We start from the raw sequence: 14,263 nt of genomic DNA, 5'->3' as shown, positions 1-14,263 counted from the left end.
GCAACTGTAACATAAATGATACCCGTGGGTGGGGAGGATTAGTTTGCTGAACACTGTGCTGGACTTCCCTTTCTAGAACCTGCATGCTGGCAGGTTTTCTGACTACAGGAGGGATGCCTTGAGGCCTGGGGGCTGCTGGAAAACAGGCACTGGGAGCTAAGACACCTACCCAAGTGTGTGGTCACAGAAAATAAACACTCTTAGCACTCCCCCACCCCACTCCAAGGAAATATCTCTTTCAGCTACATGACACACAATGTGCCATTTAATGGTCATCGGGAGACTGGGGAGATTTTTTGCATTTTTGCGCATTCAGAGGAAAGGTTCTTGTGGGTATATCACAGCGTCCGTAAGGAGCTTCAGCAGCTTCAGTGGTTACCTTGCAGACGCAATGATCCAGGCACATAGAGCATCTTTTAAGGACCAGCGCCATAAATTATGAGTCTAGGAGCTGCAACAGCTCACCTGCTAGTATCTGTGCTGTCATACAAACTAGTGCTGATTCCTTGGTTCCTGTACTTCCCTCCCTGGGTGTATCTCACCAGATGTCTTGTACTAACTCCTAGGGGCATGCAGCTCTCATGGTCAGTGTTTAATACTGCCCAACACCATGGGCTCCAGCACAGTATTACCACAGAGCAATAGCAGTAACAGAAAGAGGCAGGAGTGGGCAGTGCACTTTTGGTACTTGATACTGTTTCAAAAGAACTGCATAACAATATGCACTATACAGTCAGAGTCTGGCTTTAGAGACATTAATAACTGTACTTCATAGCAATTTAAAGATACTGAAGGAAAAGATGAAAACAGGCCTCCTCAATACCTTTTCCAACTGTTCTGTGAAGGAGAAGGAGGCTCTTGGTAGAAACCGTCCAGGAGTATATTCCTTCCCCAGCTACTTTTCTGGATTTGTTGATGGATTGCACAGCTATGGTACATTCAGACATCATTTCCATAAGCCCATTATTACCAGAATCTGTGGGCTACTTAATGCTTGCATGAGAAGCTAATGAAGGACAAAGATTCTTTACCTCTGATGGTTTCAGTGAAACAACTGTCTGAAACGTAAGAAAAAGCTATTGTCAGTAGCAAATTACCATTACAGAGAGCCACATGAATATATAACTCCCACAAAAGGTGACATGCTCTTTATTTTGTGGCTCATGTTCTAACAGTGGCCTTATGGTCCATGTGCAGTATCTCCCTGATGGAGATACTCTCATCAGGGAGATGGATATCAGGAGTATCCTGATGGATACTCCTATCAGACTTTTTGGTGGGCATCTGTACAGTCCAATGTCTCATCATTCTGCAGTTCTGGTGGAGTCCTGTTAACCCGCCCCCTGAGACTTATTCTTCTTTCTAAAAACTCCTGTTCTCAGTCCTATTTAACTGTGTCATGACTCATATGATCCCTGAGCCAAGCAACCAGATGTAATGCCAGCATTTTAAGCAATGTTAATGTCCTGGATTCAGCTGTAGCAGTCATTTTTCTCCTTCTTGGTAGCTGGTGCGGTGCTGTGATTTTGACTTTCAGCCTGGGAACAGCGCTGATAACACCGATGTTTTTAGTTGCTGCTCAGTAATTTTTAGTCTGACCAAGGACTTTGTGAGTCTCATGCTCTACCAGGGAGGAGGGGAAGCCAGGAGGAAGCAGAGACAGGACACCCAACCCAAACTAGCCAAAGAGGTATTCCATACCACAGCACGTCATGCCCAGGATGTAAACTGGGGGTAGTTACCCGGAAGGGGTAGATCACTGCTTGGATCAGGCTGGGTATAGGTTGGCGGGTGGTGAGCGGTTGTATTCTCTTCCCTTATTTCCCTTTTCATTATTATTATTGGTGGTAGCAGTAGTGATTTGTGTTATACCTTAGTTACTGGACTGTTCTTATCTCAACCCATGGGAGTTACATTCTTTGGATTCTCCTCCCCATCCCTCCGGGAGTAGGGGGGAGGAAGGAGGGGAGGAGTCAGCAAACGGCTGCATGGTTTCTGAGTGACAGGCTGGGCTTAAACCACGACAGTTAATGTCATTGTGTGTCACTGAGCAAACAAGTGTCATGTACCCTTCACCTGTGCAAGGTACTTCTCTTGTTAACTTGAACTTTCATTTGGGTGGTAGCTTTATCTCTCTAACAGATAAGAGCCAAAGACCTTGGACATTGACTTGGAGGTACTTTAACTCCTATATGGTAAATCAGATTGGATGGGAGTGTGAATTAGAGCACAGATCCTGATTGAATTCAGGAAAATTAAGAGTAACAAGATAAAGAAGTATAGGGCTGGTTAAAAGCATTGACATCATTTTCAGATGGGGTCATGTTTGCTACTCAGCTTAGAAGAAATGGGACATAAAAGCTAGATGTCACCAAAAGCTACTACACTTTCAGTTTCTTTTGTCCTCTCTTGCACATTGAAGAAAATATCATATAAAACAGTCTTGCTTTTCATTCCAAGAAAAAAAAATAATTGTAATTTCTGCTGAGTTCTACTTGGCTGGTTGATGAAATGACTTTCCATATGGGTCAGAATTATTTGGCTGGGTGGGGGGGTTGGAACTAGATGATCTCAAGGTCCTTTCCAACCCTAACTATTCTATGATTCTATGATTCCTCATCCCATCAGGCTGTGATTCTTCTATAATTGCCATTAAAGTCATAGAATTGTAGAATAGTTAGGGATGGAAAGGACCTTAAGATCATCAAGTTCCAAGCCCCCTGCCATGGGCAGGGACACCTTACACTAAACCATGTCACCCAAGGCTCTGTCCAACCTGGCCTTGAACACTGCCAGGGATGGAGCATTCACAACCTCCCTGGGCAACCCATTCCAGTGCCTCACCACCCTAACAGGAAAGAACTTCCTCCTTATATCCAATCTAAACTTCCCCTGTTTAAGTTTTAACCCATTACCCCTTGTCCTGTCACTACAGTCCCTAATGAAGAGTCCCTCTCCAGCATCCCTATAGGCCCCCTTCAGATACTGGAAGGCTGCTATGAGGTCTCCACGCAGCCTTCTCTTCTCCAGGCTGAACAGCCCCAACTTCATCAGCCTGTCTTCATACGGGACGTGCTCCAGTCCCCTGATCATCCTCGTGGCCCTTCTCTGGACTTGTTCCAACAGTTCCATGTCCTTTTTATGCTGAGGACACCAGAACTGCACACAATACTCCAGGTGAGGTCTGACAAGAGCAGAGTAGAGGGGCAAGATCACCACCTTCGACGTGCTGTTCACGTTCCTTTTGATGCAGCCCAGGATACAATTGGCTTTCTGGGCTGTGAGTGCACACTGAAGCCAGCTCATGTTCATTTTCCCATTGTCCAACACCCCAAGTCTTTCTCCACAGGGCTGCTCTTAATCTCTTCTCTGCCCAACCTGTAGCTGTGCCTGGGATTGCTCCAACCCAGGTGTAGGACCTTGGTCTTGAACCAGTTCCTCTCCTACAGTGGCCCCAAGGTCTTCATTCTCACAGTCCCTGCATCTGCCTTCCAAGACTTGGGTGGTGCAGTCAGAGCCTTTGGCAGTGAAGACCAAGGCAAAGAAGTCATTGAGAACCTCAGCCTTTTCCAAATCCAGGGTACCCAGTTCTCCTGATAGCTTCTGGAGGGGGGCTACATTCTCCCTAGTCTGTTTTTTATTTGCTACGTACCTGTGGAATCCCTCCCTGTTATCTTTCACATCCCTAGCCAAGTTTAATTCTAACTGGGCCTTAGCTTTCCTTACCTGGTCCCTAGCTTCCCGGACAACATCCCTGTATTCTTCCCAGGCCGCCTGTCCTTGCTTCTATTTTTTATAAGCCTCATTTTTCATTTGAATTTTCCTCAGGAGCTCCTTATCCATCCAAGGAGGTCTCCTGGCCCTCCTGCTGCACTTCCTTGTGGTTGGGATGCAACACTCCTGAGCTTGTAGCAGGTGATCCTTGAATATCAACCGGCAGCCTTGGGCCCCACTGCCCTCTATGGCTGTATCCCATGGAACCTTACTAAGAAGGTTCCTGAAGAGGCCAAAGTCTGCTCTCTTGAAGTCCAGGGCAGTGAGCTTGCTGCACGCTCTTCTCACTGTCCTGAGGATCTCGAATTCGACCATCTCATGATCGCTGCAACCAAGGCTGCCCTGGAGAGTCACATTTCCAACCAGCCCTTCCCTGTTGGTGAGCACAAGGTCAAGCATGGCACCTCTCCTTGCCAGCTCCTCTATTACTCACAGAAGGAAGTTGTCTTCCACACAATTGAGGAACCTCCTGGAGTGCTTGTGCCGGGCCGTACCATCCTTCCAACAGATGTCAGGGTGGTTGAAGTCCCCCATGAGAACAAGGGCCTGTGATCGTGAGGCTTTTCCTATCTGTCTGCAGAGTGCTTCATCCACAGAATCCTCTTGATCAGGCGGTCTGTAGCAGATCCCCACAGTGATGTCCCCCATCGCTGTTCTCCCGTTAACCCTGACCCACAAACTCTCTGTGGACTGATCACCTGTCCTCAGATGGAGTTCCGTACTCTCCAGCCTATCCCTAACATAAAGGGCAACTCCCCCTCCCCGCCTGCTCCTAAACTCTAAGTTTTATTATTAGATTTAAGTTAGCCTAAAGATACGTAAAGCTGCTAGGGAAAAGTGTGCTCCTTGTTCATTTGGTTACTTGGGAAATTCTTGTACATTGTTTATCCGTGCTGGTACTTGAAATGACTAGAAAGGCAAATTAGTGCATGGTTTTACTCAAGTTCTCTGTGTGTTGCACAAGCATAAACCGCGAAAATACCTTGCATAGCAGCAAAGGAAAATGCCTTGAATGTGGCCAATCAGATTTTCACATAAAAGTAAGCCTGCGACAGTGAAAACTGTCTCATCCCACAAATACTGTCTGGTACTTGAGCCTATAAGTGACCCTATGAGCATCCTCTTCATTGCGTTTTGGGAGGGTAGTTCATGTATAGACCCACATTCTGGATCAGACCTTTGCAGCATCACTTCTCTTGGTCATTCTTCATTGATCTTGCTAAGATGGGAGCCCATTCCTTGTTCGCAGAGAAGTTTTTTTTATGTAATTGCTTCACAGTGATTACAGTTAGAAAGTGGTTTTACTGAAGGCGAAGGAAAGGGCTGCAATGTTTCTGTTAGCATCTTCAGTCAATGTGCCCATGGAATCCCACCTGTATGGAGGATTCTCACATATTTCCACACAGGGACTGCATCTAAGCCTGGTGGAAGTTTTATTAAAAGCTATTTTGAAAATATCTTTAACATAGTAGAGAGCAAAACTGGCTTGATCTCTATGCAGCTTTGAGGAGAAGGAAGGGAAGCAATGGGAAGATTTTTTTCTGTCCTGTAATGGATCTGATTCAGCTTGAGGGGCAAGATACTGGTGAATCCTTTGCTGCAAACTTTCTTGATTTCATGATGGTCCCTGTGCATCTGTATCACTGTGGAGCAGTCCCTTCAGGTATAAATATCACAGTTAAATATTTAGTCATCTTGGTACACACAGGATGAGTGACTCGTCAAAGGTCATGCAGGAAGTATAGAGCTGAGCAGGGCACTGGCCTACGGTTGTCAATAGGACAGAGACATATTCCATATAGGAGAAGCTGTTGAATGACTATATCTCAGAGTTCAGGAATTCTACTTTCAGGAAGTGTGACATGAATTGATAAAATAATTGGAGAAAGGATGAGCTTGTTGCATGGCATGGGATGTCTGTCTTTCTTAATATTGAATAGCATAAAGGAAAAGCAGGAAAAAAAAACCCAAACCAAATAAACCTGCTTACAGCAACACTGTACATTTTCCAACCTTTCCAACCCTTAAGGGAGGATCAGTTTAGTAGCACTAGTATGTAGACAGAATGTAAATGAGAGGAAGCTCAGTCACACCATCAGCTGCAATTGGCAAAAACTGCTACATACGTTAGTTGGAGCACTGAAGCAAGACAAACTGTAAAATGACTTTAAAAACCATTTAATCTTTCAAAGAATGGCATAAATAAAAGGTTTCTTTGTGAGAAAAGATCTGGAGAAACAAAAGACCAGCATATCACAAAACAGTCAGCTCCTGGATTATCACTTCAAAAAAGGTGAATGTGTTAAAAATGATAGGGACAAGAGAAATGTGCTTGACTAAGGCTGTTCAGGGGGTTCACATTAACTTTACTAAGAGACATAGGCATCTAAACATGGACGCATTCATCTACAAATACAGAACATACACAGTGAAGAGACTGAGGTAATTAGTTTGCTCATGAAAAAACAAGAAAAATACACCAATATTTGTTCAAATGCAAAAAGCAGAGAAAACAATCTGAATATAAAAGAAAACATGATTCTATGGTGGAGAGTGGCAAATGCTAGTGGAAAATGTCTTGCATATTGGGCCATGTGCAATAACTGTTGCAGGGTTTACAAATAAATAAAATGAACAATAAAAAAGCACTGTAATAAGAAAAAGCAGCAAGTCCAAATGTGAGGTTTGATATGTATATGGTGATGGAAGGTAAATAATTTGCAAATGTCTGACTAGTCTTGACAGCAAAGGGCAGGCAGTGATACATAAGCAAAAGTAGCGCAACATCAAAAGAGAGTAAACAAGTTCTTTAAGAACAAGAGGAGAAATGGTCACCCAGAAAAAATGAGTCATGTAACAAAGAGAACAGAGTGAGACAGATATTGGACCACAGAGAACATGGGTAGCTTTCACACCAAAGTCAAGTAAGAGCTATCTATTAGGAATGCTCAGAAAAATTTTCTCAACTCAGCAAGGAGCTGTAGACATCAAGTTCAGCGTTGCTAACAGAGCAAAAGTACCCTTGACGTGATAGAGGGTATCCTGCAATAAAATACAATATCCTGTATTTCCATGTTAGAACTTAGACTCACAAATCTAAGGACAGGCAGCAGTTCAAAGCACTTTAGTGTTGCCATGAGGAACTCAAAACGGTGAATGCTACTGGATCTGCAATGTTGCTCTATATTACAAGAAAGGGAATGACAGGGGGACAGACTGACAACTGCTTTCTTATCTAAAGCAGCCTTCTAGTATGAAAAGACAGTAACAGAAAGTAATCTATGCAAATGTCCTGGGTTCAGCAGTAGCAGTCATTTTTTCTCCTTCTGAGTAGCTGGTGCAGTGCTGTGATTTTGACTTTCAGCCTGGGAACAGCGCTGATAACACCGATGTTTTTAGTTGCTGCTCAGTAATTTAGTTGCTGCTCCTCTGACCAAGGACTTTGTGAATCTCATGCTCTGCCAGGGAGGAGAGGAAGCCAGGAGGAAGCAGAGACAGGACACCTGACCCAAACTAGCCAAAGAGGTATTCCATACCACAGCATGTCATGCCCAGGATGTAAACTGGGGCAGTTACCCAGAAGGGGTGGATCACTGCTCGGGCGAGGCTGGGTATCGGTTGGCAGGTGGTGAGCCGTTGTTTTCTCTTCCCTTGTTATTTCCCTTGTTTTTATTATTGGTGGTAGCAGTAGTGATTTGTGTTATACCTTAGCTATTGGACTGTTTTTATCTCAACCCATGGGAGTTACATTCTTTCGATTCTCCTCCCCATCTCTCTGGGAGCAGGGGGAGGAAGAAGGGGGAGTGAGCGAACGGCTGCATGGTTTCTGAGTGACAGGCTGGGCTTAAACCAGGACAGCAAACAGTACAGCCTCCACTTTCTTGTGAAATATCAGTGAGTCAGTGAGATTAATACAATATCTGTACAAACCCAACTGACTCTTCATACCCAGATTATTCTTTCAAGTATCCCTCTGAATCATTCAAACATTGACACTTGGGAAATGAGCTATCAGTTTTCTAGGTACATTGGTACAATAGTACCTGGAAAATAAGAAAAGTGCTTTACTGGAGCAAGATGAGCAAAGACAGCAGACACCTAATGAAATAGGGTATGGATATCTGGCAAAATATTACGGTCTTTTTAACTGCAAAAGGTTAAGCAGCAAAAATACACCCCATTTCCAGAGCAATGATGTTGACTCAAGAATCAGCAAAGCTAAACAGGCAGATAAAATTGCTCATATCTTTAAAAAGTGCCACAAAAAGCAAAGAAAATTGGCAATAAGCTGCAATAAGGAGCATTTTGAATAGTTCTTGGTAAAAGAAACCTGGCACAGTAGTTGATGCTGTAGCTGGGACTGCAGTACCAGCACTAGTTCAGCTTGCAATGCCTGGAGAGAGACACCAATTAATAAACTAAAGCACTCTGTGAACTGTGAGGTCATGTAAGTATCTAACTGTTTTGGGGTAGAGGACAGACTTAGATTTCATGGGGGACATTAATATGTATAGTCACTACAGACACAAGGCAAAAACATGATGATGCATGTTTTGAAATTTGTACATTGGCTCTTTAGAAAAGACACAAGGCCAAACAGCCTTGGAGGGAGCACTCAAATCAGAGCTGAAGAGGGAGGACGAGGCGCAAGGGATTTCCTGCAGCTACTGGAGATGCACTCTTGCAACAAGTAACTTCTTTGGAAAACTGTATGGTAATAAAGCATGAACGAGCTACTGCTCTAAACAGAGAGGAAAATATTCTCTGTTGCTAAGGGAAGTCAGAGCTTAGTTAACTCATCACTTTTTCATATTAGATACACATATATATGGATACAGAATGTGCCTCCTGATACACATTCATGGAATGATTTCTACATGAATTTATTAACTCCTTTCATATATAACTTGTTCCATAGACATGATCTTCATGTTTAGTTTTTCCATTTACATTCTAGTAACTACCATTCCTGACTACAGTGCATGGGGATGTTCCATTGCTACCACTGGGCACTGGCTGCTCTTAGCAACCCAGCATATGGTTTGGTGCCAGCTGATCTGGGTATTTGCCTAGGTTTTTATACATGTGACATTTAGCCCCTGGGCTGGTATTCTTACTGATGTGCCTTCTTTAACTCAATCTTCAGAGAGACAGACAAGAATTCTTCTGTATTTTGCATTTTGCAAATATGCCAGTTTTAGGTAACAATTTAGCTCTTTCTCGATAATGAAGTATCATCTGGTGTAGTGAAAAGTCCAAAGCACCAGTACGGCAATAACTCTCCGAATATTTTTGTCTACTAGTTTTGGATTTTCACTCCCAGGCAAAATGTACACACACCACAAATATAACTACGATATGATGACACCACTTGTCTTCTGCCTTCTTGGTACTGAGGAGTTCGAGGCTTAAAATAGGGATGTGCTTGCCACATGGATACTATTAGATAGACAGATGGTACACTGTTCTCACTTTGTAATCATACAACTCATATTTCCATGAACCTACGTAGACAAACACGTATCACCTACTGCCTGGTAGTCAGCATGTGAATACAAAAGGTTAACTTGCGTGGTGTGCCATGGTAATTAGAGGATTGTTACATGTTTTTCTGCACTACTGAGCACATTGGTGCATGCTGATGATTTTCTAGGGGTCTTAAAATATACCTTTCTCTTTCTGTTCTTTTAATAATTCCTGCTGGAATGGAGAAATGTAACAGGAATTGATGTGCATGCAAAATGGATTTTCTTATAGAATCATAGAACCATAGAATAGTTAGGATTGGAAAGGACCTTAAGATCATCAAGTTCCAACCACCCTGCCATGGGCAGGGACACCTCACACTAAACCATATCACAGAATCACAGAATCCTAAGGGTTGGAAGGGACCTCAAAAGATCATCTAGTCCAACCCTCCTGCAAGAGCAGGGTAACCTAGAGTACATCACGCAGGAACTTATCCAGGCAGGCCTTGAATATCTCCAACGTAGGAGACTCCACAACCCCCCTGGGCAACCTGTTCCAGTGATCTGTCACTCTCACAGTAACGAAATTTTTCCTGATGTTCACATGGAACCTCCTATGCTCCAGTTTACACCCATTGCCCCTTGTCCTATCACTGGACATCACTGACAAAAACCTAGCTCCATCATCCTGACACTCACCCTTTACATATTTGTAAACATTGATAAGGTCACCCCTCAGTCTCCCCTTCTCCAAGCTAAAGAGTCCCAGCTCCCTCAGCCTCTCCTCATAGGAGAGATGTTCCATTCCCTTAATCATCTTTGTAGCTCTGCGCTGGACTCTTTCAAGCAATTCCCTGTCCTTCTTGAACTGAGGGGCCCAGAACTGGACACAATATTCCAGATGCGGCCTCACCAAGGCAGAGTAGAGGGGAAGGAGGACCTCTCTTGACCTACTAACCACACCCTTTCTAATGCACCCTAGGATGCCATTGGCCTTCTTGGCCACAAGGGCACATTGCTGGCTCATGGTCACCCTCCTATCCACCAGGACCCCCAGGTCCCTTTCCCCTTCACTACTGTCCAGCAGGTCAGCCCCCAACCTGTACTGGTACATGGGGTTGTTCTTCCCCAGATGCAAGACTCTACACTTGCCCTTGTTGAATTTCATCAAGTTCCTCTCCGCCCAACTCTCCAGCCTGTCCAGGTCTTGCTGAATGGCAACACAGCCCTCTGGTGTGTCAGCCACTCCTCCCAGTTTAGTATCATCAGCAAACTTGCTGAGGGTACATTCAGTTCCCTCATCCAGGTCGTTGATGAAAATATTAAATATCACCCAAGGCTTCGTCCAACCTGGTCTTGAACACTGCCAGGGATGCAGCATTCACAACCTCCCTGGGCAACCCATTCCAGTGCCTCACCACCCTAGCAGAAAAGAATTTCCTCCTTATATCCAATCTAAACTTCCCCTGTTTAAGTTTTAACCCATTACCCCTTGTCCTATCACTACAGCCCTAATGAAGAGTCCCTCACCAGCACCCCTATAGGCCCCCTTCAGATACTGGAAGGCTGCTATGAGGTCTCCACGCAGCCTTCTCTTCTCCTGGCTGAACAGCCCCAACTTTATCAGCCTATCTTCATATGGGAGGTGCTCCAGTCCCCTGATCATCCTCATGGCTCTCCTCTGGACTTGTTCCAACAGTTCCATGTCCTTTTTATGTTGAGGACACCTGAACTGCACACAATACTCCAGGTGAGGTCTGACAAGAGCAGAGTAAAGGGGCAGGATCTTCGGCCTTACTGTTTATATGAATGTGACTTGGAAAGTCGTGTTCCACTCATACATTGTAGTTGCTGAGTTAATTAGTGGCATATCCTATAAATGAAGTCCAGTTTTCAGGGGAATTGTTACCTTTCCTTTGAGGCTTCTTCTAACACACACACTTGTGTTGTAAGTGTCCTAGTTAGTTCTTTGTTACTCCTTTTGCATGAAAAGATTCAATCCATTTTGTAAGTCATTCTCAATAGTGGCTACAGTGATACCACTGCTTGGTTTAAGCACATTTTTCCCTCTAACTTTGCCAGGATTATATGACTTTCTATCCCAATCATGTAAGCTCTGTAGCAGCTGTTTTGGGCTCTGTATTTGTAGCTAAGCTTATCTCAATGTGATTTCAATTTCTTTATTTCTGAAATACTACCTTTAGTAAACTTTTGCTTTCTTAGATAAAATACAAAACAGCATTGCAGTTGTGCATAGGGAAATCTATTTTATAAATAAGCAGTATCTTTTTCTGCAGATATGGAAAACCTCTTTATTTAGGGAATTTCTCAGATATACAAAGGGACTGAAACTCTGCAGCTTCTTTCCACACACACTGTATTGGTTTTGCTGGGCTTTCTCCAAATAAAAAAATCAAATTTTAATACCACGTTATTACCCAGAAATGTGTTGCTAGGGCTTTACAGTTGTTTTCCTTAATTTCCACTTCCCTGAAATAGACTTAGTTATACAAGCCTCAAAAACGCTCAAACAGAGCACTGGGAAGACTTGGTGAGGCAAATTATCTTTGATTTTTTATGCTGCCCTGTGTACAAGTTTATCTAATCAAATGGTTATTTCAGAAGCCTGGATCCATCACAGTTGTTAACATCAACTGTGGTTTGCTGAGTTTTTCCTTTCATCTCTTTCAGCTTCTCTGCAGACAGCAGTTTCCAAATTGATACAAAGCAGCTATTCTTTGTGGAATTACTATGACGAATCATTGAATAATGATGATTGAACATAATTCATTTATTACTCTTATTCTTTTCTGCACTGTTCTTTGCTACGTCTTGCTATGGTGTAAGGAAAAGATCTGGTTCTTCTTAAGAAAAAAAATCCTATTGATTTCTCTAGGTGCTGGTTCAGGTTCTGTGCCTTATTTTACTCATAACCTTGTCAGGGTCCTGATCACAACTACTGGTGCATTGAACAATATGAATAGCATTCAGATTCTGAGAGCTGGAATAGCTGATGAACTGATGAATTCTCAGTTTTTATGTTCTTCAAAAAAATTGTAATATGGGATTGGGAACCATTCAGAGTTCCAGAGTTTTGCTGGTTTATGAGAGCTTTTTATGGTATGTGGCTCTGTGTATGTGATGATGTGGACCAACAGAAAGTATCAGCCTTGTCAGCTACTCTGACTCCCATGTGTACTCTGCACAATATAGCTTTTATTCTCTTTGCATCTTTCTTAGGACAGTTTTCTTTAGTTCCTACTGGAATTCACACTGTAAAGTCACTTTTGGAGAAGCAGAGAACTGATACTGATGCCAAAACTCATGCATTTGCTTACGGCTACTGTTTGGTTTTATTTATTTATTTTTTTAATAGAGCTTGCCTAGGACAGCAAGGTGAAATAAGATGTTGTAAATAAGATGTTCATACCTTTGTTATCCTAAAGGAACAAAAAAAAGCCCTACTGAAGGATCAAACTCCTCCAAGTTTCAGGACTTAAACTAATCTCCAGCTATCTGGCATTAAGAACAATCCTTCTTGATGAAATCAATTTCATCAATCTTCTTTTGCAACCTCCAGTACTAACTGGTGCTCAAAATATATCCTGGACTAGCTGGATTTTTTATTTGTTTCCACCTGCAAAATCTCTCCCTATTTTTAATAAATTACATTTTTCAGTCCTTAGCATGGATGGATGGTCAATTGATACTAATTCTTACTAAGCCTCCACATGCACACACACATATATATTTACAATGTACAAATTACTTTCATTTTACTTGATGGAGTTATAGAGTGATCTCTTGAGCCATGAGAGTGTGTGCATGTTGTAAATAATTCAAGATTGAAAGAAGATGCATGAGCCTTCAGAATAAATATCGCACATCACCTAAAATCAGACATTTGATTTCACTTCCTTAAAATCCCTCAGGTATCAAAACAGATATGACTGAGAAGTTCAAAAGTACAGCTGAGCTAGAGCTAAAACATTTTATCTCCCTGCCCTCTCAGCCTGCTTCTCAGTAAAGTCTGAAACTGTAAAATGTTTTACTTGCTAAATAGAACTAATTTTTTAAAAGTCTCATGATGCTTTAGCACTTTTGAGTTCACCAGAAAAGTCATAAGCATTCATACTAGCCAGATATTTTACCAAGGCAAAGAAAGTTTTTCAGTGTTTTGGATTATGTAGTAATGATTTTCTTCTTACTGCTTTTTTAACAGCCTGTAAATAAGAAAAATAGCAGCTAGGATACTTACCTGTAGTAAGCTGGCATTTGAAAATCACTGGTGAGCGTACCAATTCTCAGTCTGTTGGTCACAAGTAACTCAGTGTAATCCCCTCCACAAAGCTCTGAGCCAGGAGCACTGTGTCAGTGACAGCAAAACCCAGTCTGGGTTTCCCATAAGTCAATTCACATAAATTAGTTCATCTGCCTGTTAAAACGAGGGAAAAAAAGTATCAGAGCCTGGGCATAATTATTATTCTGTGAGTGACTTTAAGTGTTGGTTTTTCTTTGTGGATGATCAGCTTGACAATGAGCTAAAAGATTTTTCTTCTCTTAGGACATGGTCCAGGGTCCACTGGAGTCAGTGAGCAGCAACTCAGAGAGAAACACAGAAAACAGAAGGGTAAAGAGATTTTTCAGACAAGAGATGAAATGGGTCTTCATTCAAGAAGGGTACTTGACATAAACATTCAAGAAAGAGTAGTGTATGTGCTTGTTTGCTTCCTATCTGCCACAAACTGCACAGCAGTGCAAATCCCAAAGACTGGGGGTTGCTGCGTTCCCACCTCAAGCAAGTGGCATGACAGGACATCTGCCATGGTAGTTACCGCAGCTGCAGCACATGGAGGGATAGCTGTGCCAAGCACTGAGCAGAAGGAAAGCAGGAGGCAGCCTTGCTCTGGAAGCTTCTGTTCTGGGGGGACAAAACCAACAAAGCCAAAGCTGTGCCCGATTTTCACGGCAAAGTCACAGCTAAGCCTGTGGAGATTTTGTGGTTTTGCTTCACATATAAC

The sequence above is a fragment of the Pezoporus occidentalis genome, unplaced genomic scaffold (genome assembly GCF_034315485.1).
Source record: "Pezoporus occidentalis ecotype Australia unplaced genomic scaffold, CSIRO_AGI_Poc_V1 ctg115, whole genome shotgun sequence".
Classification (NCBI taxonomy): domain Eukaryota; kingdom Metazoa; phylum Chordata; class Aves; order Psittaciformes; family Psittacidae; genus Pezoporus; species Pezoporus occidentalis.
This window is presented reverse-complemented; position numbering follows the sequence as displayed.